The sequence below is a fragment of the Dipodomys spectabilis genome, unplaced genomic scaffold (genome assembly GCF_019054845.1).
Source record: "Dipodomys spectabilis isolate Male_0828 unplaced genomic scaffold, ASM1905484v1 ptg000032l, whole genome shotgun sequence".
In the NCBI taxonomy this organism is placed as follows: Eukaryota; Metazoa; Chordata; class Mammalia; order Rodentia; family Heteromyidae; genus Dipodomys; species Dipodomys spectabilis.
In genome coordinates this window covers 10,541,998-10,567,189 of record NW_024870709.1, presented here as the reverse complement: position 1 = coordinate 10,567,189, position 25,192 = coordinate 10,541,998, and the positions used below count along the sequence as shown (strand labels likewise).

General features: G+C 33.3%; 1 non-coding gene across 1 annotated transcript; it reads left to right on the top strand.

Annotated features, from left to right (window-relative positions):
* Window positions 1-2,395: 2,395 nt before the first annotated feature.
* LOC122105723 lies at window positions 2,396-2,462 on the top strand. The gene has a single exon (XR_006147079.1). It is a non-coding gene; the product is annotated as a small nucleolar RNA SNORD78 (small nucleolar RNA).
* The last annotated feature ends 22,730 nt before the right edge of the window (window positions 2,463-25,192 follow it).

The window sequence follows — 25,192 nt, the reverse complement described above, 5'->3', positions numbered from 1 at the left end:
GCTACCTACTAAACAATAAAGTAGAAGGTACAACTCTAATAAACGATGCTGATGTTTTGATGGAGCATGTTTCCTTCAGTGGCACCAAAATGACCTAAACTATTCACCACACTAAGGGAACAAATTTTTGCAACATAAAAGAAGGAAAGTATTGTCATACATATGTTGAAAATAGTGAGCAAATACAATCAACTTGGAGAGATGTGAAAGCAAATATTGTATGTTGAAATCCTTGCTGGTGATCTCATTCTTCAGCCTATTTTTAAGATTCTTTCCTAAACTAAAACACCCAATTAATATTAAAATTTGTTTTAACAGCTTTTTTTAGGCTTCATCTAAGAATTCTTATTGCTAAGTCAAATGAAATGATGTCTACAGACAAGGAAACTGGTGAAAAGTACACTGTCTATATCTAGGGAATTAACACAGTGAAACCTCCTTGTACTATTAATGAATATTAATAGAAAAAGTTTTTAAAGTAAAAAATAAATATTTAATTTTATAATAAGCTAGCAAATTATTTTCAAAATTGCCTACAAATTGTTACATATATGTAGAGATATACCTTATGTGAGAATAAAGAATTACATTCCCAGCATAGTGGTAATTTACACACCCCCAGATAATTTAACTACATATGATTTCATACAAATAAAAATCAGAAGGAATAATACAGATGAATTCTTCCCCCAAAATATCGACTTGAAAATGAAAAATGGATTAAAATAAGAACTTAAATGTGCCAGTAAGAAAGTATTGATGCTAATCTATCAATAAATAGAAAACATTTTTAAAATTACATACCCAACTACAAAACATGGTACCATTCAACAGGGTTAGTAAGTCTGTGGTCATGGCTTCAATATACAGATATTCTCAAAGAACAAGGTAAAAAGAGAGATATATCTAAAGTATTGATTAGTTATAAAAATATGACTTCATTATTTTAAATTTGATAATATGTTTAGTTACATGATTAAAGAGAATAAAATTCTAAAAGTTGGTTTTTTTCTGTTTATTTTTTTATTTTTATTTTTTCTTGTCAGTACTGAGGCTTGAACTCTAGACCTGATTATTGGAATAAGCCAGCATTGCTGATCAAAAATTTTTATATTGTTCAGACTTAACAATTACTAGGAAATATAAAAATATAAAAAAGTATGACATAGCAATATAACATTGGTGAGGTTAAAGTAGTAAGGTATGTAAATGTTGGGGATAAAAAAACTCATGTAAGAGTTTTAAAACTGCCTCTTATAACAGAAGTGCTAGTGAAAGCATGAAAGAAGACCATGAAAGCCTTCTACACAAAGACATAGCCAAAAAAAAATCCCACCAATCATATCCTTCAATAAAAGTACCCATTGCAGAAAATGGTTGCAAGCAAAGATTTAAATACTTCATTTGAAGTATTGGAAGGTTAAAATAAAAAACATTTTATAATAATTAATAATATTTAATTCACAATAAATACAGTTTTCAGACCCACAAAACAAAAATCAAATTTAGAAATGAAAGCAGAAATAAACATAGCACCATGGATATTTTAAAATAACCCTCTGCCACATGAAAGGATCCCTTAAAATAACAACTGTAATCATGATCAAAGATTTATACACTAAACACTATAAATTCTAATAAATTTATGTTTTATGTTTTTATGTGCCAGTCCTGGGCTTGAAATCAAGGCCTGGTGCTCTCCCAGAACATTGTTGCTCAAGGCTCACACTGTACCACTTGAGCCACAGCTCCACCTGTGAATTTGTGGAACTTCAATGGAGACCCTCGGGACTTACCTACCTGGGTTCACTTCAAACAAAAATCCTTAGACCTCAGATTCCTGATTACCTAGAAGTATAGGTATGAGCCACCAAGGCCTGGCCAGATGTTTGGCCATATGAAAATGACTTATTTTTAATCACATATAAATTGTCAGGATTTCTCTGAACAAATAAACACATATGAAGCACATATAGAATTATGGAATAATCATGAAGAGCACACTTGTGGTGATGCAAACAAATTTACCTAGGAGGAAAAGAACAAGTGAGGTCAAGAACTTTTACCTCTTTTACGGTTACAGTTATTGTAACTTAGTTACTGATCTGGTTACAGTTATTGTAACTTAGTTACTGATCTAAGCAAAGGTACCTGCCTAATGTCAGCTATAAAGACAAAGAAATGAGTCTTTCCAGAGAATTAAGTTTTAAATTTAAAAAATAATGAACTTGTTGATGGCTTATCATTCCACAACGTGATGTAAAATGAACTAAACAACATGTGATTGGAGATGGTGGGAAAAACTGGGAATAAGAGATGGATGGGGTAACATTGTCTAAAAACAGATGCACGCTTTATCTGACTTACTTAACTGTAACCTCTCTGTATATTACCTTCATAATAACATTTTTTAAATGTCTAACATAAAAAGGGGGATGTAGACAAAATTTTACACTGAAAAATTGAAAATAACTGACATCACAGTCCCTTCTCTCCTACTGGCAGTATTATTTGCTAAAGAAACAAACACCAAGTAAAATAAAACATATCAATGAAAATTTAACTGTAGCACAAAGACCTCTTAATTACATACAGCATCAGAGAAAGAGACATTTTTTTTTCTAAAATCCATTCTAGAAAATAGTAAGTCAAACTCCAGGTCCTATGATTGATTTTGGCCTGGCTTAACTCATTTTTTTAATGGAAATAGTTTTCACAGGTGGCAACTTAAAGACCATTTTTCTCCCTGAAGTCCACTGTGGCAAGTAGTAAAACTTATGAATAATATACCTATGTGGAACATAATATTTAAAGTAGTCTTATTACTAAAAAAAAAGAATCTATTTTTTAAATTACATAGCACAACAGAAAATCAGTAGTAATCTATCTTTGATATTTTAGGGAAAGTCATTGGCAGAAAGTAAGGAAGATAATCTTCATTGGAAATGAGGACAAATGAAACTTAATGATTTAGACATTAATCAAGATGAATTTGGGAAAATTCAAAATTGTACTGTTACATTTTAGTTAATTCATAGTGGCTCTGAATATTTACTTTTAATGGAGACAAATCAGTGCATGAATGTAAAAAAAAAAGTTTATTAAGCAAATGTCACTTTCATTTACCTCTGGCATATTTTATGTGGCTTTCTAATGGATGGTTCATCACCTTTATTATGTTTTATTTATGCCAACATTAAAATGAGTTTTATTACTGGAGTAAAAAATGCCGCTTTTAGAAGAGCTGCTGAAATGTAAGGAGTATAGGAAGAAAGCCAGTGAAGGATTAAAAATGAGTGAATAAAAGCAGCATTTAGTTATCCTTTAGTTTTTAGACAATTTTGCTATGTACTTCAGGCTGGCCTGTAATATAGTCCTCCTGTCTTAGTTTCACTAAGTGGAATGACAAGTATGTGCCACTATGCTTGGACCCAAGCAGATACTTAATGTCTGTGTTCAATATAAAAAAGAAAGGTATTGGCAAGTGTAAGTTACAAATTAAGTATGATCTGTCAATTCTGAACATTGACCTTGGAGAGAATAATCATATCACTGGGTGCTGATAGTTCATGCATGTAATCCTATCTACTCACTCAGGAGGCTGAGATCTGAGGATCGCAGCTCAAAGCCAGCCCAGGCATGGAAAGTCCGAGACTCTTATCTCCAATTAACCACCAGATAACCAAAAGTGGCACTGTAACTCAAGTAGTAGAGCAATTGCCTTGAGCAGAAGAGCTCAGGGACAGTGCCCAGGCCCAGAGTTCAAGCCCCACGACAAAAATGGGAGGGGGAGGGAAGAATAGTAATCTCTCTCCCTGGTCTACTCTAAATAAACTCTAGATAGACACATTTTACAGTAACTATATCAAGGAGCCTTCCTTTGATAGCGTATCTCTCTACTCTCCAATCATCCATTTTACTTTATAATTTAATATATTGCTATAGAGAAATCAGATTTAACAGGGCAAGCAGCATCTCCTCCTCACCAATGTTCTAATTAGTATTTATTTTGTAAATGAAAAAAGGTAAGTTGATGTTAGGTGAAATGAACCCCAAGATAAGTATTCAAATGTTTTTACTTTCATGTGATTGTTTCTAACATATTTATAAGATGATTTCTTTGTTGCTCTGTATGTCCCTCCCCCATGGTATAGTCCCTGCTTTCACTGTATTTGATGTTGGTATAATTTGTGGAGGGGAAGGGAAAAAACAAATTGTTTAAATAGGGATATAGGTGGACCCATTGCAACAATGAGATGTACAAGATGTTATGTCAAGAAACGAACTTTACAACTTTGGCTGGCGTGGGAGAGATGGGAAGGGATGGGAAGAGGAAACAAAGGAGGAGGCAACAATGATTGATAAGAAATGTATTCATTACCTTGCCCATGTAATTGTAACTCCTCTATACGGTATTTTCACAATAATAAATAAATAAATAAAAATAAAAATAGCAGCACCCTGCCTCATTCTTAAAATATGTTCATTGGAACATGAAAAAAAAACTAAATAAAAGCCATATTTTAGTTCAGTTTGGCAAATGATCTGAACAAATCCAAATTAAACATGGAGTTCCTCAGTTTCTGGAAAGTCTATTAGTCAATTCATTCTTTATACATTTGTGAAGAAACCATCACCAATTATTTTAAGAGAAATTAGAATATACTATTACAACCAATTTCATCTAAAATCTAGCTATTAAAACTTGTATTATTAAAATATGATTATTAAAGGTCAAAATCAATTTTTTTGGGGGGGGTTCCAGTTGTGGGGCCTGAACTCTGGGCCTGGGCGCTGTCCCTCAGCTCTTCAGCTCAAGGCTAACGCTCTACCACTTGAGCCACAGCACTACTTCCGGCTTTTTTCTTTTTGCTTATGTGGTGCTGAGGAATCGAATCCAGGGCCTCATGCATGCAAGGCAAGCGCTCTACCACTGAGCCACCTTCCCAGCCCCTCAAAATCAATTTAAATGAATTGATTTTCAATTGTTTTAGCATGGGTTGCAATTGTTTCACTAGATATTGCACCGTATGTCAGGGAAAGATTTTTCTTCTTTTAAAGCTGACGTTTCAGTTAACTACATATAAGTAGGAATGCTAACTCCTTACCCTCACACATGTTTGAAGTCAGTTACTGATTGGAAATAAGTAAAGAAGAGAAATAGAACTTCAGAAAAGGTACACAGCATTGATCTCACTCCCCAGTAGACAAAGAGGCTAAGAAAACAGAAGCCAGTCTAGAAAAGCTATACTAGCCCTAGACTGTGGATATCCTAAAAGCATTTTCACAGTGAGTATAATTTATTGAGTTTACATCTTGTGGCCATTGGAATATAATGATTGTTTGGTAGAATAAGATTTCTCTCAACAAAATTTCATCCTGTAAATCAGTAAAGAAAATACTAATAGTCCTTAGAATGAAAATGAGATAGAGAAAATAATATTCAAACTGGCTGAAAAACAGATTTTTCACTCTGGTTGGGCTCAATAGATAATATCCTAGCTATTGGTGTAGTTAGGGTGAATTTGGCGAAAGGAACAATGCTTTATTCAATAGAGCTTTCTTGATACATAACCATTCTCCTTAAGGTGTATATATCCAAAATTGGAAAAAAGGAAATTAAAATCTGAAACACTGTTCATCTCAAGAATTTGAATAAGAAATACTTAACCTGTAGTAATATTAATGAGACATTATTTCATGTATCACTTTTTCTTCCAAAACATGAAATATCTTTCCCTGTCTTATTTTTATAAATCTTCCACTTGCTACAGATAATTTTAAGTTTATTTTAAGGACCTAGCCAAGTCTGATCCAATTCTGCATCTCCAGTCTATTCTTTCCAGAATTTTATATTTGAAAATCTTTTCTCTGTAGACCAACTATTTCTAGTGTAAGTGTATCAGAATAATATTTATTCCTTTCAGTTAGGTAATTTACTCATTTACAGTAATAAACATAAATATCTACTTCTCTTTCTTAAAATATACTAAATAGAAAATAAGTAATTATGATAATGAAAGATTATTATTGCATTCTGCTATGAAGCCATCAATCTGTCAGAACCTTTTCCAAAGACATCTACCACTAATGTGAACTAGTAATCCTAGTTATCAAGTCACTCATCCTTTCATTGAGCATGCTACAAAAAAGAGTATGGTGTTAGATTAGTTGAAATATTAATTTATTACTAACTTCTAGATCCAGAATATTATATAAAACTTTTCCGCAGAGAAAGAGGAGATAGGATGATCATTTGAACCCTGCTTAACAACGGCCAGGATATGGAGCATAAAAATAATCACTGAGAGGATACCTTTTTTTCCCCTCAGCTTTTATGATGGGGAAGGGACAAAATAAATCAATGATTTTCTTTTAATGACCTCTAGACATGAGAAAACTTGGTTGTCAATCTTAATTCTTCTACTCTAAGTAGAAAGCTGTCAGGAAAGTTACTTAACTTCTCTGAACTCTAGCTTTTCATGTGTAAGCAGACTTAAAATATCTTTCCCTTAGGTTTTGTTAAGATTAAACATACTCTAGTAAAAATTCTAAATACACTTATTTAAATAACAACATAATTACTATTTTTCCTTGTCTCTATTGCTGAATAATGGCCCCCATGAATTTGTGGCATTAAATGGAAGCTGTTCTACACTAGTCTGAGATATGTGCATCAGGTATAGCAAGAAGACATAGAAAAAAAGGACTGATCTTCATCTACAGAGTCTGAACCCTTGGCTAGGAAGAACCAATTATTCAGCATCATCTAGAGTTGTTGTCCTTCATGTCCTAGAACCTGAGTGGGAATCATGCAAATATTGGACTATTTATTGTAGGTAACACTTGTGGGTGTCCTCTCAGCGGTCACTTGGGATTTCTACTGCCATGTCAGCTGAGTCCCAACAGGGCACAGTCAAGACAGGTCATTCCAAGCACAAGCAATCCAAGATAACAAGATCTACGTAGCACTTTTTGACCTATCTTCAGATGACATAGAGTGTCACTTATTCTGGGCTAGTAAAAGTTAATGATATTTCCATGGGTAGGAAATTTGGCCGATGCTGGCCGATGACTTAAGTTTAAAGGAAAGTTTTGGAGATGATTTCACACAACCACCGCAATTCCTTTTCTTCTTTATTGATGAACCATGTTGATTAGGCAGGGTGACATGGCTGTAATCATGTTTCAGAGTATCCTGCCACAGGAGGACATTATACCATTTGCAGCCATCGCAAAGAATGTGACCAATACATGTTAGAAATGTAATAGCTAGTTTTGAGATATTTAGGAATGAATTCAAACTGTAAAAGAGAAAAAAAATCAATGCTTTATATAGAGATGTTTTAATTTATTTTAGCTGATACTTTTCTCTGTAATGGGAGCAGTTTATTCACATCCTTATTGACATCTAGACTATGTGCTTGTAGAAATAATTTGTAAGAAATAATTTATGTCTTACTAATTTTACTACTGATTTTTCAAATGATCACCATGTTAGAATTCCTAATGTGCTACAACATAGAACATATTTCCAAATCTCAGTTCTGTTAGAGCAATAAAATTATATGCTCCATGTAACACATGTCACTTTTTTTACTTCTCAGGAAGTTATATAGCTTCCATATTATAAAATGTTCATTAAAAATACAGTTTAAAAAGTCCTTACTGTATATATTTTGTGCATAATTAGAAAATATACACTGCCAATCAAATTATATTGTGATTAGTTTCCATTTTTTTAATTATAGTGAACTAAATGCCTTTTTCCCCCTGAAAGGCACATCTGTTGTGATTGGCTAGTTCTATCTTTTCTCCAGTGACAGGAAAGGCTTCGATGAGGACCATATGGTGGTAGTGTCACCAACTGGTAAAAAGTACTCTTGGATGCCTTATATTCTTTTAGATTTGGAATATGAGGTTACTATTATATGATACAAAGTAGTAGCTAAATAATCTTTTCTTTTCCTGATCATTATTTCACTCTTGCTCATTTTCTTGCTTTTTTCCCTCTATGTTCCCTATCACTAGGGTTTGTTCCAATTTTGTTTGAAAGAAGGTTAAGTGTCTGTGAGCTTTTTCAAGTATGATAGCTTTCAGACAATTAAATCATTGAAAAAGCTTGAGACTGATGAAATTTGCTCACCTGACATGCCTAATCATGTGTTTCCTTTGATCATTAGCTTCTAGAAGTGATGGGATGGTACTGCTTACGTGGATTAATTAAAATGTCCTATTAATAAGCAGAACTGTCCAGCAGCTAATCACTTTGATGTAGGATTTTGCTGTTGGAGGTGAGTGGAAGAAGCAACAAAGAAATGGCGATGATTGCCTAGACTCTAATGCCATACTAAGGGTATTAAAGCCACAAAATATGTTTCCTTGAATTATTCATGTGTTCTGACTCAACCTGCTGTTTGAAAATGGCAACTGATCTGATGCTTTGTTATTCCCTGTTTTCCCGGACAAAGCACACAAGCATTGTCACTGTGCACACCCTTGTTTCTTCCCTTTGTTCTTAGAATTTCTGAGTTCAAATATTAGAGCTTATAGGAAATTTAATAAAATAGAAATATTTTTCTAAAGACAATAAATATAACTTTTGAAACGTGCATTAGCATTTCTCCTTGGTATTTGACTGTGGCTCCTTTGTTTATGTTATAGTGCTATGTGGTCACGAAGTCAAACGTCAGCAATATTCATTAAGTGCCACTTTGGCTAGAGCCTGGATGGTTATTTGTATATGTTGTGCTGAGTAGGGTGATGCAGAGGCATGATAGAATCTTCACTGTGCTTTGCATTCATCTGGGAGAGAATAAAACAATACAGAGAGATAGTAGCATATATCTAAAATTGCAGAAAGGAATTAATTTTGTACGTCCCAGATGTGTTGTCTCTCTTAAGAGCAGTAGAGAAACAATATTAGATCAGAAAGTTAGAAATACTATTTAGAAGCATCAGGTGGTGTGTACTGATGAGAATTCGGGATGTTGGTGGGAATTGTTTAAATAATTCCTAGAATAAATAATTCCTAGATTTATAGCAGTCATAATCCAAGTGTCTAAATGATAAGTGTATAAAGATGTAAAGTTTAAAGCAAAACCTGCTAAAGGCATCGATAGTTCTTGGAGCCTGATAATAGAATATGAGTTTGCACTGTAAGACCTTCAGGGACCTGTATGCCAGTCATTTATGTCTATAATCCTGGCAATTTAGGAGACTAAGTCCTGGAGGATAATGGTTTAAAGCCAGCCTGGGCAGAAATATCCACATGAGACAACATATCCAAAATAACCAGGAAATAGCAGGCTAAAAAGTGTGGCTCAAGTGGTAGAGTGCCAAGTGAAAGACCCTCAGTCAAAATCCTGATACTGACAAAAAAAAAAAAAAAAAAAAGACCTACTGGGAACTAGAGTTTGCCAGAAATGATCTGGGGGAGAATGCAAAGAAAAAGAACTCAGCTCCAAAGACTTTCTTTGTTTTATGTTTTACCGGTGATATCATCACTAATAAGAGATTGCCTATAAGGGTGTTCTCCTTCCCATAATATCAAAGAAAAAGTAAACATTCAAAATGGCATTTTCAGAGTAAATAATTTGAGAGGAGATCTGAAAGATCGATGACATGTAAAATATACAGCCATTCATGGTGCTTTTAGAAACAAAGAGAAACGGTGGGGAGAGTAGTAAGGTCCAGACAGAGGACATAAGAAAACATGAATCTAGAGGCTGGAAAAGTGGCTCAGTGGTAGTGTGCTTGCATGAGGCCCTGGGTTCGATTCTTCAGCACCACATAAGCAGAAAAAGCCCGAAGTGGCACTGTGGCTCAAGTGGTAGAGCACTAGCTTGGAATTGAAGAGTTGAGGGACAGGCTCACACAGACAAAAAAGAAGAAGAAGAAGAAGAAAGGAGAAGGAGGAGGAGAAGGAGGAGGAGGGAAAAAAAAGAAAAAGAAAACAAAACAAAACAAAACATGAATCTAGGAGCCAGCCTACTTTGGTGTGTATGTGTTCGGGAGACATGCCTTTACTTTCCCAGCAATGGGAAGAACTTTCGAACAGTCTTTTTTTTTTTTTTTTTAATTGTGGAAATACCATACAGAGGGGTTACAATTACATGGGCAAGGCAATGAGTACATTTCTTATCAAGCATTGTTGACTCCTCCTTTGTTTCCCCAAACCATCCCTTCCCCCCTCCACCCACCCACACACACACACACCCCACCCCCATCCCTCCACCCCCCACCCCGCCAAAGTTGTAAAGTTCATTTTTCGACATAACGTCTTGTATATCTCATTGTTGTAATGGATCCACTTATAACCCTATTTAAACATTTTTTCCCTTCCCCTCCACAAATTATATCAACATCAAATACAGTTAAAGCAGAGCTTATACCCTGGGGGAGGTACATACAAACAAAGCAACAAAGAAATCATCTTATAAATAGCTAAGATCTGGAACCAACCCAGATGCCCCTCAGTAGATGAATGGATCAAGAAAATGTGGTATATATACACAATGGAATTCTATGCCTCCATCAGAAAGAATGGCATTGCCCCATTTGTTAGGAAATGGAAAGACTTGTAAAAAATTATATTAAGTGAAGTAAGCCAGGCCCAAAGAAATATAGGTCCCGTCCCATGGTTTTCATTATTTGCAATAACTAGTATATGTCTGAGACAAACAGAAACTGTCAGACAAGTTGATGTTAGGTAAAATGAACCCCAAGATAAGGATTCAAATGTATTTTTTTCTTTCTTGCGATTGTTTCTAACATATTTATAAGATGATTTCTTTGTGGCTTTGTATGGACCAGTCATCTTATCAACAGAATAAACATTTTAAAAGGAGGATGGAGAGTCTGAGAGAGAGAGAGAGACAAAGAAAGAGACAGAGAGTGGACTGACTGTGGCCAAAGCTTAATTATATGTTTAAAGATATCAAGTAAAGGGGGGTTGGTATGGGAAGGGATGGGAAGGAAACAAAGGAGGAAGCAGCAATGCTTGATAAGAAATGTGCTCATTATCTTGCCCATGTAATTGTAACCCCTCTGTATGGTATTTTCACAATAAAAAAAATAAAAATTAAAAAAAGATATCAAGTAAATTGTATTCAATAACCATAAACAAAGCATTTGCCAGTAAAATCCACCTTGTAAATAATTACAGCTGTATTTTTTCAGAGATAATTGGATATTATTAGAGTTATTATAAAAGCTTTCATGTTTCACTGTACTGCTAAAATAATGGTAATCACAATAAGTACTACTTCAACATAATAAATAAAAACTGTGTGCTGAAGGGGTCTATGAAATCTGTCCATTTATTTTTTTTTAATTTTACTCCAACACAGTCAAGTGAAATTTATTGATTTATTTTTACACCTGAGTCAATTAAGTTCATAGAGGGCTTAAAAACTTGATCAATACAGGTAGGAAGTTGCACACAAAACTCCTATGGTTTTCACATAGAAATTTCAATTGTGCTAATGAGTACAGTTCTTGTTTATCTCTTACTCAATGAAATCATCCTCTCCTCTACTTCATTTGACACACTGAAAGGAAAAATATCCATTTATAGAGTTTGCAATTTACTTACCTTTTAATGATTTCTTCTTTAGATGGCAGAGGCCTATGTGTCTCCAGCAAGGTCTCTTAATTTATTGGAAGTATATTAAATGGTATTTTATAGTAATTTTCTACTTATGGTATCTTTACCTATAGCCATACATCCCATATAGTGGATCCTTATAGATAAGAAAAAAGCTAGCTAAGTTTGGTGTACACCTTTTTCTAAGAATTTGATCATATTCATTTTTGGATCATAGACTTGATCTACTTGCAGATTAAGAAGTCTGCACATTGATATCCCATTCTATTCTGTACTATTACTGTTCATCTTTCAAGCTTTTAGCTATATAGTAACAAAAATATATGTAGAGGTAAACTGAACTGTACTATGTATTTATTATCATTTCATATTGAAGTCCAGATAGTGTGAAAGTGGTCTCAAGTGGCAAATGAATCACTTACTTTAAAAGCATAGTCTAGTAAAGCAATATCATTGTAACATTTCCAATAGAAAGTTGTGATTGCAAGGGAACTTAAACAAATATAAAAACTAATGTTATATTTCTCTTTTTATATCATAATACATTTTAGCATATACTAATCAAAATACATTAATATTGAAATTATAATATTTGAAACCATTTTGAATGTTATATTTTTAATCTGAAAAATATAAACTAGATTATCAAAAATAACTAGAAAAATTAGAGGTTGTTTCTCCTGACATCAAGCAATCACTTTTTTCATTGTGAAAATACTGTACAGAGGAGTTACAATTACATGGGCAAGATAATGAGTACATTTCTTATCAAGCATTGTAGCCTCCTCCTTTATTTCCCCTTCCCATTCCATCCTCCTCCCTCCCCCCCACACACCAAAGTTGTAAAGTTCGTTTTCGACATAACTACTTGTACATCTCATTGTCGCAATGGGTCCACCTGTATCCCTATGTAAGCGATTTGTTTTTCCCCTTCCCCTCCACAAATTATACCGACATCAAATACAGTGAAAGCAGGGGTTATACTGTGGGGGAGGGACATACAAAGAAAGAATGACATTGCCCCATTTGTTAGGAAATGGAAAGGCTTGGAAAAAATTATATTAAGTGAAGTAAGCCAGGCCCAAAGAAACATAGGTCCCACGGTTTCCCTTATTTGCAATATCTAGTATATGTCTGAGTCAAGCAGAAAAGGTCAGATAAGTTGATGTTAGGGAAATGAACCCTAACATATGTATTCAAATGTTGTTTTTTCTTTCAAGCAAACATTTTTCATTAAATGAACATTTGGAGGAGCCATTTAAAATATAAATAAATTTTCCTCTCAATGTCAGCTAACACAATAAAGGACTCCAAGAATCAAAGCTCTACCATATTTTCCTGAAGAAATTTTCAGAGGTACTTCATAGAACTTCAAAGCAAATTTTGCCAAAGATTACACTGTTCATATAACATAGGTAGTTATTCCTAAAGTACAAAATTACGTTCCATGAAATTTGCATAAGCTGATACTACAAGAGGAATTTTTTCTTGTATGCTAAGTAAAATAATGTGTAGTACTTCTTAAAGCAGGAGTATTTTATGAATTTGTGTATATAACAAGTGAAATCTGGAATAAATTCACAATAAAAAGTATGGGTTAATATGTGTGTATTTTAAATCTTCTTAGTCAGATAAATTGTCTGATCTTAAATTTTATGCGTGGCATTAAAATTTGAGACAAGAAATATAACACATCACATTCTATATTGCTTCTATATGCCAGGCTCTGGTTGAAAATCTTTACACATATTAACTCATTCAACAGATGGAGAAATAAAATCTGTTTCAACATCAGCTAAATAACTCACAACTATGAAGCTGATATGGAAATAACCTGGTCCAGATGGAACTACTGAGTTTGCTCACACAAGTAAATGTTTACCAGCCATTGGTATGCTGAAAACTTAGCTGTAATACCAGATTTCATGGAGAAATTAAATGTTCTTGAATTGGGAAATGCATTAAATGTAAGGGCACTTTTAAATATCATTGAGATTTTAGTCCATTATACCTTCTATAGTCTGATTATGATATACAAACTGCTTTTGTTAAAGAGAAAGGAAATAACTTGCAATGAGTTTCTAGATGACACTTTGATTCATGAATGTAATGTAATGTATTTTAGTGATACCTCCCTTCTGCCAGTATAGAGCTCTCAAAATACCATCATATCGTCAGCAGAAGTGGGAGGAAACCTGTTACCTGTTTTTAATTAATTGTAAGGTAAATATCTGCCTACTTAATTAGAAATTTAAGAAAAAGAAAGCTTAACTGGAATCAGATGAACAGGTAAGGAATGTACATGCATATTTGTATATCATGGTAAGTAATGACAAGATACTCTGATATATATTCAACAGTAAAATAGAATTCATTTATGATCAGGGTGCTCCTATCATACTAATTAAGAAATAAACTGATTACTTTTAAGTAGTATGACTTCTCAAAAATAAATTACAAAAAGTAAATCAAAATAAAATATTTATGTAAAGCAAATATAACTCCCTTTCTATACATTAAGTACATTTCATATATAACTCATTTTCAATCATAACTAGCATGTAGAAATTGACAATATCGAAAGTACTGGCAGCTCCAATCATGTTAAGATCTAATTCTGACAAATTATTAGTTCTACTATGAAGGGTAGTGTCTCCTCAGTGTGTACTGTTCCCAATTATGGTTGCCAATGTCAATTCAGTCTTCATATTTGCTCTCAAACCAGAAGTGTTACTGTAATATCTCTAATCTAAATGTGCAAATTTTGAAAAATGTAACCCTGTTTATAAAGAAATTTTGTGAATTAAGTTATGTTAATATAGCATATTTTAGACATAAACTACCTCATCATCTTGAAACATACAATAATGGGTGATTAAATATTCATGCAGTTACTTCAGAATACTATTATAAATAGGTCGGTAGTTTGCATGCACTCTGTGCTCAATCTTTGGCATCACCAACCCTCTTTAGTTGCTGAATAAGAGTTGGCTATGACACAGGCATTAGACAATCAATTCTACTTAATAGCAGCCACAATAGATTTCATGTCTTAAATTATATCATCCCTAAATATGTTTGCTAATGAGGTTTGGAAAACAGCTAAACTATGGACTGGCAAAAGTTACTTACCAGGTCATCAAGAGGCTAGCCAATAGAGTGGCTAAGAAGATGTGCACTACAATTAGTTTACCTAAGTTTGAACTTATCTCTATTGCATACGTAAGGTATAAACAATTTCCATTCCTGTTTCTCCATCTGGAAAATGTTCATAAGGTCATTGCTTACTGTCAAAATTACATTGGTGAGTAAAGTGATGCACAAGTGTTGATTGTATATTCAGTATTATAAGAACCATATAATTTAACCTTTCCAAGTTTGATTAATAATTGTAAGAATAGGTCAGGGGATAAAGAACAAACAGAGAAAGGTTCAAATATAACTCAATAGATATTTTCTTACCCCATTAGCATGCCCCCTGAAATGGGAGAAATGAGGTTTCCAGAATGGATAATCACATCATTACCATGGTCTATAAATGCATGGATTCCATGTGTTTCTTAGTGACATACCTGGAAAATTATAAATCTTTCCAAATTAATTCCTCCAATGACAACTATCCTATCAACAAGTATCTCCATTTTATTTCTCCAAAAATTCTATCATTAGTACGTTTATAGGAAAATATGATTGAGTTCCTTTCTTTATCTGCGTGCCAATTCCATTGAAGGGAAAGAATGTACTGCAGGCTTGTATCTCAGTTATTTACTTCTTACTTACATGATAGAATCAAAACAAATTCAGCAGATCTAAATGTGAGCCATATAGAGAGACCTCAATGCATAGAATATGTAGATAAGTTGTGATGACCTCAAATATACAGTCAGATTCAGAGTGTACCTGAAGATGGAGATGAGAACCTACGCCATCATCTGAGCAGTGATGACACTGTACATTTTGTAAGAGTAAAACGAACAAACAAAAAAACCCAGGCACATAAAAGCAGATAAGCAATCACTCTGGCCTCCAAAGGCAGAAGGTAATTTCAAACATGATTATCCACAATCCACAACTGATAAAAGTAAGATTATAGAGCTTAAAAACAGAGCTTAAAAACATTGGCTACCCTCTCCTTCTCCTTGCTTTGTATGGTTAGCTATTACTCTTATTAATAGCTTTTTGTTTATTACTTGACCTTGATAATGGAACTAGTTTTGCTGATCTTCACTTATGTGGAAGTGTAAGCATGGATTTATTTTCTCACAGATGGTTGATTCACATTTCAAGTGGAAGTCTAACCCATGCCACAGAACTATAAACCTAAACTCCAATTGATATCTGCCTAATTAATGACCTCTTCTCCCTAAAAATAATGAGATTTGGAGATAAATCAAACAGGTTAGGTTTAAGTCAATGCAAAGAATCTCAGGTAAGAAAATCTATATATGAAGCACAATATCACTGATGATGAACTAAACACCTGGGTTTTAGATTACCACTTTATCATATGTTAGGCAAGAATCTATTTTTCTTCTGTCTTTTAAGGAAATAATTTTATGCTTTTTTCTGGTTAATTAGACCTAGTTCCTAAGACATCTGAAATTGTGTGTGAATTTTGATACTATGGAGAGCCAAGATATGACAGTACTTGAATAGATTCCTTAGAGACTGACAAGCTGTTAACTGTATAAAAATTTCATTTTTTACAGCACTGTTCAGTTCATTGCACACAACATCAAAACCTTATGATCAGAGAGAATGCAAAATATATTTTAACTGATACTTAAGAAATGAAAAATGCATTCAACCTCTGAAAGTGTTCTGGAAAAATTATTCAAAATATTCTCTATACTTATCTAAAAACAGCAGAGGACTGTGTGATTAACTGCCATTTAAAATATGGCCTTGCTGTTATTTATGACTCTCAGTGAAAATTTATTTTCCTGCCACTATTATTATACAATGTAAGCCTAAAATATAGAGAGAGTCAGCTATTTGAAATAAAGATTTGGACATACAACATATAAAATCACATACTTACAAAGAATTGGTAATGGGAACCCCAGGGACAACCTGGAAGAAAGTCATAAGCACTAAACACATTTGCATGCATTTGACTGTCTAGTGAAACAGACCAATTATCCAGTTCCCAAAAGGCTGCTTAGTGATAGAATATTACTTCAAATAGCTTCTTAGCCTGTTTGATTGATTATGTACAAGTCAATGACACCATTCTGAATTTTAGTGTAGATTAAAAATGGGAAAAGAAGGGTGAGTATACAGTGGATCAAGAATAAAACTATTGGTGCCATATTGAAAAGATTAATATTTGAGCAAATTACAAATTATATTTATTTTTATTTCTACATATTGATTTTAATCTGATAACCTGATGACATATGTGTCAACTTTTGGGTAAAGATTGGGGAACTATTATCATGAACATGAACATGTCCAAATTCAAAGGTATACAAATTCCTATAATGGCTAGATTCTTTCACAAAGAAAAAAGTTGCTTTTATTTATTATAAGCTATGGACATAAAGGAAACTTGACTACCTGAATTTTTATGTTTGTTCTGGCTTTTATATTTTTCTCCTTTGGAAGTTGAATTTGAGAAGTCAGCTTCTTTTTTTTAATTTAATTTTATTTTTTTGTGAACATACTGTACAGAGGGGTTACAATTACATGGGCAGGATAATGCGTACATTTCTTATCAAGCATTGCAGCCTCCTGAGAAGTCAGTTTCTGTATCAGGATCTCACTAGCCAAATAACGTGTTATGAACTTTCTCATACTTCACAGGACTCAAGCTTAAAACATTTCTAGCTTTTCCTTGAATCAGTTTATCCTATGCTCTGCACTTATTAAAAATTCAGTAAACTCATAGCCATACCCCATATAATAGTATTACTATAATTATTAAATACTATGAACTTGGCATATATATGCTAACTTTGTTCTCACAACAAACATAGAGGGTAGATAGTAGTATAAAACTAAGTCACTGAAAAGTTATGTAATTTTCCTACGCTTCAGTGACAGGTGGCAATTTTGCCTACAGATCTAGATTAGAGCCCACCATGGCAATCCCTACAACAGAATGCTTTGGATATCAGCAGAAACTGGTATGAGATGGTAATTTACACAATAAAATATACACAATAAAATTATTTTGTCTCCCTGTTAACATATTCTTAAATTTATTTATTATCTGTTTATCTACCTATCTGTTTATCCATTTTTTGGTACCCAAGGTTTGAACTCATGGCTTCACAGTTTTTAGTAGTCAGCCTACCAGAGAACTATACCTCTGGCAAGTTTATCTTCTCTCTAAAAGATATATATAGAACTTATCTGTACATTGTGGACTATAGAGGTAGAAGAATATGAAGCTCAAATGAATGTCATCTACTTTTCTGGAAATATTTCTTTGAATGCTCTGTTCTTATGTATCTTTAACTGTTTGGTGAACTATGTCTAGTAGCATGCTAAAGAAGTAATTTTCCTTTAGGCTATGTATTAAATATTTTCACCAGTAACATGATAAAACTTATAAACTATAAACATACTAATACCAGACTCAGAATAATCTGTCTAATTGTATAATATCAAATTTAGTGGATACATATACCAAGTGCTATCTTCATACTTACAAAATATAATTATTAAGATATCTAATTTGAAACATCTGCATACTATGTTTTAGTTCATTTTTCTGATTAGTCTTCATATAATACTTTTATATATGTCCCCAAAACCTAAGCAGTTTTAATAGTATTACTTACTTTGAAGTTATTTGATGATAAATGTAAGATGGTGAGTAGATAAAATGAGAAATATATTAAATATAGATAGCAAACTTAAAATCATTTTGCTTGCAAAAATAGTCAAAATAAATTATTAGTTCAATGAAAGGTAAATTTCTGTGAATAAGACAAAAAGACAAAAACTGTAAGGCTAATAAAACATTATATCATAAGAATGATTTTAAAAATAAATATTGTTAGAATACAACATAATAATTTTAGATTTTCAAAAAGACATAATTTAAGGTAACAATAATGCACTTCAAAATATGGAAAGGACTTTGAAATTTATGGCAAAAATTCAAAACCATTTCTCACATCAAAGAATTCAAATTCTCAGGTAGGAAAAATAACTTCAAGATCTCTCTTGAACAATACAATAAGTACACAGAACAACAAAGTATTATATGCTCAAATGTTGCTAGAAAAATATGTTTGAACCTTCTCACCAATGAGAAAGAATGACATTGCCCCATTTGTTAGGAAATGGAAAGGCGTGGAAAAAATTATATTAAGTGAAGTAAGCCAGGCCCAAAGAAACATAGGTCCCATGGTTTCCCTTATTTGCAATAACTAGTATATGTCTGAGTCAAGCAGAAAAGGTCAGATAAGGTGATGTTAGGGAAATGAACCCTAAGATATGTATTCAAATGTTTTTTCTAACACATTTATAAGATTATTTCTTTGTTGCTTTGTATGCCTCTCCCCCCCCCACCGTATAACCCCTGCTTTCACTGTATTTGATGTTGGTATAATTTGTGGAGGGGAAGGGAAAAAACAAATCGTTTAAATAGGGATACAGGTGGACCCATTGCAACAATGAGATGTACAAGTCCTTATGTCGAAAACGAACTTTACAACTTTGGGGCGGGGAGGTAGATTGGGTAGGGGGGGAGGATGGGAAGGGATGGGAAGGGGAAACAAAAGAGAAGGCTACAATTCTTGATAAGAAATGTACTCATTATCTTGCCCATGTAATTGTAACCCCTCTTTCAGTATTTCACAATAAAAAAAAAATACAAGATTAAAAAAATAAAATAAAGTAAAACTTCTCACCACTAATAACCAAGAGTGAAATATTACAGTATTAATAAACTTAATTTAGACATTCTGCAATGTAGACTTAATTCAAAATATGCTGTATGCCATCAATGCATGCAATTTATATTTCTCAATAATATTTTAAATAAATTCAGAGCTTTCCTTAACTAGAACCTGTTTTGAGGAAGACACATTAAAGGATTGCAAATTAAAGATGGTCTTTAAGAAATGAAAATCAGTTTTAATTTAACATAAATACATGTCAATAGATCAGAAAAATAGTTTTAAAAGACAAACAATGAAAATGTTTTTCATGATAGTGTAGAATTAACTTAAAAGAAAGTAGGAGTTTAGGAATAGTTAGGATTTCTTAACTAAATATTGTAACAACAGCACTCAGCTATCTTGGCAGCAGTACACACCTATGTAGTTAAGAAAGGTACAATCTTACCCACATATTCTATTTTATTATTAAATCAAAAATAACATTATAAAAATAATAATCATTTCAAACATCATGTCTGATTTGTGTATATGTGTTTGTGTGTGCACATGTGTGCATGTGTGTGTGTGTGCGTGTCTGTGTGTGTGTGATATGTTGGAGTTCAGTATCTTGAATTTGGTAAGCAAATGCTCAACCACCTAAGCAATATCCCCACCCCATTTGTTTCTATTTTGGTCTTAATAACTTTATTTGGGTTAACCTCAAACTCAAAAATCTGCATGCTTTTACCTCTTGAGTAGCTGGCATGACAGGCTGATGCCACCATATCCAACTTGTCTCATTTATAACTTCATTTTATAGTTCACAGATCTGAATATGTATGCATACTTTAAAAGCCAAATAAGGGCTGATAAATCCCATCAAATTAGATTTGTTAACAAGATGGTGAGATAAAGGACAAAGGGCGAACCAATACAATACTCACAAGAGAATCTGTTGGAAATGAACTTTACAGCTTGTAGGGGGAGTTTGTGGGGAGGGAGAATAGGAGTAAAAAGAAGGGGTGAGTAGTAATGTTTGACAAGAAATGTACTCATTACCTTACATATGTAACTGTAACCCTCTGTATGTCACCTTGATATAATATTAAATTTAAAAAATAAAAATAGAAAGGTTTTAAGAATTTTCGTTTGAAGTTGCATGGGATGCTTTAAGTCACAAAGTATCACTCACCAAAATATGTCAATACTGAGACTGGAACCAAAAGAAGATGGATCAGAATAGACATTCCTTGTAGGAACATACACTAAAATGTCTGGTAAGCTTAAGAGAGAAAAGGCCTAGCACTGTGCTTCACAGGTATACTCCTCACTACTTGAGAAGCTCAATAGAAGGAATAGGGTACCTGGCTAAGCCTGGGCAAAAATATGTGACATTCTTATAAAAAAATAATAATTTACAAAACAAAAACAATCCTGGAAGTGTGGCTTAAGTGGTACAGCACTGGCCTAGCAAGCACAAGGCCTTCAGTTCAAAGCCCAGTGCCACTAAAATATTTTTTTTCAAACTAGAAAATAATAAAAAGCTTTGAGCAGCACACATAGGAAATCTAATAGCAAAGATCAAAGGAATGTGGTTGCTAAAAGAAGATTAAAGAGGAAATAACTTACTTTCTCTGTTTCCTCAGTGCTAGGATTCCTTAATTCAGGATATTAACATAAATACTGATAGAACAGGGAAATTACCAAGAGGATTAGTCTAAAAATGAAGCTGAGAAACTCTGTCATTCTTTAGATCAACTCCCTAGGAATGGGAGGCACTGAATTTAGTCAGAGGCTGAGATATGAATCTAGTACTATGATGACAATAAATGCAAACTAAGGGTCTTTGGAACACAGCAAGACAGTTCAGTGTTCAATTGAAAAAAATAAGAACATGGGACCACATAGAAGACACAAGAAGAACATAAAACAAGGGAGCAGATGTTAAAGATTTCTGTAAGAAGGGATGAGTTTAGCACAACAAACAAATGACATGAATAATTCTATTGTAGCATGAGATAATATATAAGACACTATGTTGAAAACAAACTTTACAACTTTGGGAGTTGTGGGGGGGAGGGAGGATTTGAGGAGGTGGGGAGGGAAGGGATGGTAGGGGAAAAACAAAGGAGGGGGTAACAATGTACTCATTACCTTACTCATATAAACGTAACCCCTCTCTACAGTATCTGCCTAGTTGTTTTTTTCCCACTCTCCTGCTGAATCAATTCTACCCTTTACCAAGGAAATGCTGTTGGAATTAATGCCATCCACATCCTCCTTGAGAAATTTAATGAGAGGCATTTAGACATGTAGGCATTTGTATAAAAGTGCTTTAGACAATTGATATTTACAAAAACATTGTCTACTTCCAAGTATTAAGACATCATCCTTCTCATTTACAAAAATAACTTTTGATGTTCATAGTACAAGTCAAAATAAGGAATGATGTTGCTAATGTATTCCGCAAAAATGGTTAGAATTATTTTTTAAAGAGTTCATCTCTAAAAGTTGCAATGACAAGAAGGATGTGAGCTAATAAGGAATTTTTAAAATTACTTGAACACTTATTTTGCCTCTTTTTATTCTCAAAGAGCCTATAAACTAGAATGCACATCACTGAATGAATCATTGGTTGGTGAACAAGGAATAAACCAACACAGATAAGATAATTTGTTATCCTAGGACATATAATAGAGAAACCAGTGCAGTAAGTTAAGGGTGATTGAGGCCATGCAGTCATTTTCAATTAATCTCTGAGGAAGTTTCATTGCATATTCATTGAATATTGAATATTGAAGAATGGCCACTCTCAGAGCTGAAGAAGAATAAGCACCAACACATTGGGATGACACGCTAGCAGGAAGTGGTGGCATTTAGGAAGGAGTCATCCTAAGGCAATGAATGACAGGTTTATTCTCCAGAAATTAATGAAATTAGCCAATTTTATTGAAGAGTATTCAGAAACTAGTAGTGGAAAACAGTGAACTCCTAAATATAATGTGATTAAAAAGTACAAACAGAGACTTGGTAAGCATAATCAGCTTAGAAGACCTCTCTAAGAGATGAACTTAACAAGATTTATCTAAGGAGTAAATAAGGGAGCATAAATACTCCAAACTTCTCATTCAATTCTCTCATCATCTGCTCTGACCATCCACATTTAGACAAAGAGAAAGACAAATGGTTAAATTATAAAATAAGGGGAAACCCAACAGGGGGAAAAGGATGTAAAGTCTAGGAGGGAAGGTGGCATATAAAGCATCCAGTGGAATACAGTATACACTGCGTGTGGGAATCAAAGAAACTGGTGTGGCTAGAGCTCAGTGAGCAATGACGTGTAGGAAAGTGGCTGAAGTAGTGCTGCTTTCCAGAAACTCCCTGGAACCTGGATGGGAAATTCTGATGGGAAACTACTACAGATTTTCATTTTAAGTAATTATGAGAAGACTCCATGAGGCGAGACACAAATTTAAAACAAGACAGACACAGTTTATGGCTGAATCTTGGGAATATAGACATTAAAGAAGTCTATGGGACACATGGATTCTATTTGATGTCATTTAACCCCAAATAATGTCAGATATAGAGTCCTACTCTGCATATCAATATCTTCACTTTTTATTGTGGTTGATTATTTATATTGATACTGGGACCTATGTTCTCATTAATTCTCAAATGGAAATTTACCTCTTGTGTTATTTCTACAGTTCTTTCTTTTTGCTGGTTAATTGGAGAAAAGAATCTACCAGATTTTTCTGCCCAGGATGGCTCCTAACTGTGATAAATCAGATCTCATGTACCTGAGTAGCTAGAATTATAGATCTGAGATACTAGCTCCCGCATACCTTAACATAGTTAAGGAATACATATTCTCTTCTAGTGAAAGGAAAAGAAAGATGAATTCAGAGGAAAATTTTTTTTTCATTCTAAAGGAGCTCAGACCCTAACAGAGGAAATAAAGAAAATGTAATAATTACAATAATACTAGACCCAGAAATGGTATTTGTTGTAATCCTTTTGAAATTCTATTTTCCAAAGACATTTTTCAGAAATATTTACCATTTGCTACAATTTCATACTAGTCATATTTCTGATAGCAATGAAAAATTTACTTGCCATATATTTTAGATTTTTAGTCATCTTTACTCCAGAAATGTTTGTTTTCTATCCACATAGGCCATCAATATTACAAATCTTAAGGCATGTTTAGAGTTATTTGCCAAGCATGTTATGATTCACTTTCTGTACCTATTTTCATATATATAATTACTAATGTGTGCCCTATTCCCAGTAAAAGAAATACATGGTAAATTCCACAATTTTCATTAATCCATGCCAACTTCCAAGTTTAGATTACCAAAGTCAAAACTGTAAGAAATAGAGTGATCATTAATCTGCTGTATCTCCTTTCAAATAAAAAGAATAAATCCTGTACTGTTGTAAAATATGTGAGCAAGTAGATGCTTCATGTGCTTGAAATGCAGTGAGTTTCATACTCAGTGTATAATCTATAACTGAACACTTTCCAGACAGAGTTTTACAGCAGTATACATTCTGACTCAGTTAAATTTTCTCCACGTTCTTGATTTGATTCTTTACAATTCTAAAAGAGAACCAAAATAGAGGAATAATTACAAAACAAAATAAAATGGAGTAAGATAATTGGGCAGCTTTTTGCACCACCAGACTTTTTAAAAAACAGAAGAAAATGTATTAAAATTACTCTCAAGTATTTAACTGAGCTAAAATCTGAGTGCATGTCCTATGTGTATGTCATGGAAAAAAATTACTTTGCAGGGAGCTCTGTAGTTCATTTTCAAGACTTATTTTTTAGTCATAGGAAGACTTTCAGTAACTTTGAATAAAATGTATATACATTTAATGGAAGGCATACAATGCTTTTTGTAAGAATTTGTTCCAAGTCACTGTGTATAATTAATGGGTTGTCCACATATTTTTTTCAAGAAAACTATTCATGCTGAATTTTAAGTAGGCACTTTCAATACCAGAACGAATGTATCTTTGTGAAGATACCATTTATCTACCATAACATCCAAAGAATAATGAGGAGATGGATCCACTACAGATTTAGAACTGAACTGGAAAACAATACTTTAAGATACTGTCTAGTCTGCACAAAGCAAATAAATTCATCAGAGAAAGCTAAGATTTAAATTCACAATCTAACCATAAATTTTCAGAAGTTTCCTGACACCAGATTATGTGATAGTAAAGAATTTACTTTCTAGTCATGCAATTGATGCATAGTCTATAAATCTGAAATGGAGTTTGCCTTTTAATTAGATACATCCTTGGCAACTGATCATTGTAATAGTAATCAAGAATTTATTTTTATAAATATGGAGCAGAAAACCATAGATATTTGCTTAAATTTTTGTCTTCAAAATTGAAAAAAAACTTAGCAAAATATGAATGGGAAAATTGTTCCCTTACAAAAAAAAATAGTCCGTAAGTAAATATTTTCTTTTATTCAAATTATGTGTTAGAATAGCAGAAGGTCAAAAACAGGCCAGGAGTTTAGGAAATACCCCATAGTAAAATGCTATAATGGTACACTACTCCTAAATAAAGGTGTATTAAAAAAAAATTAAAGTAGCCAGGTAGTAACTCATGACCACAATCATCACTCATCAGGGAGCTGAGAACTGAAGATTGCAGTTTGAAACCAATTGGGGCAGGAAAATCTCCAAGACTCTTTAATTAGCCATGAAAAATCAGAGTGTAG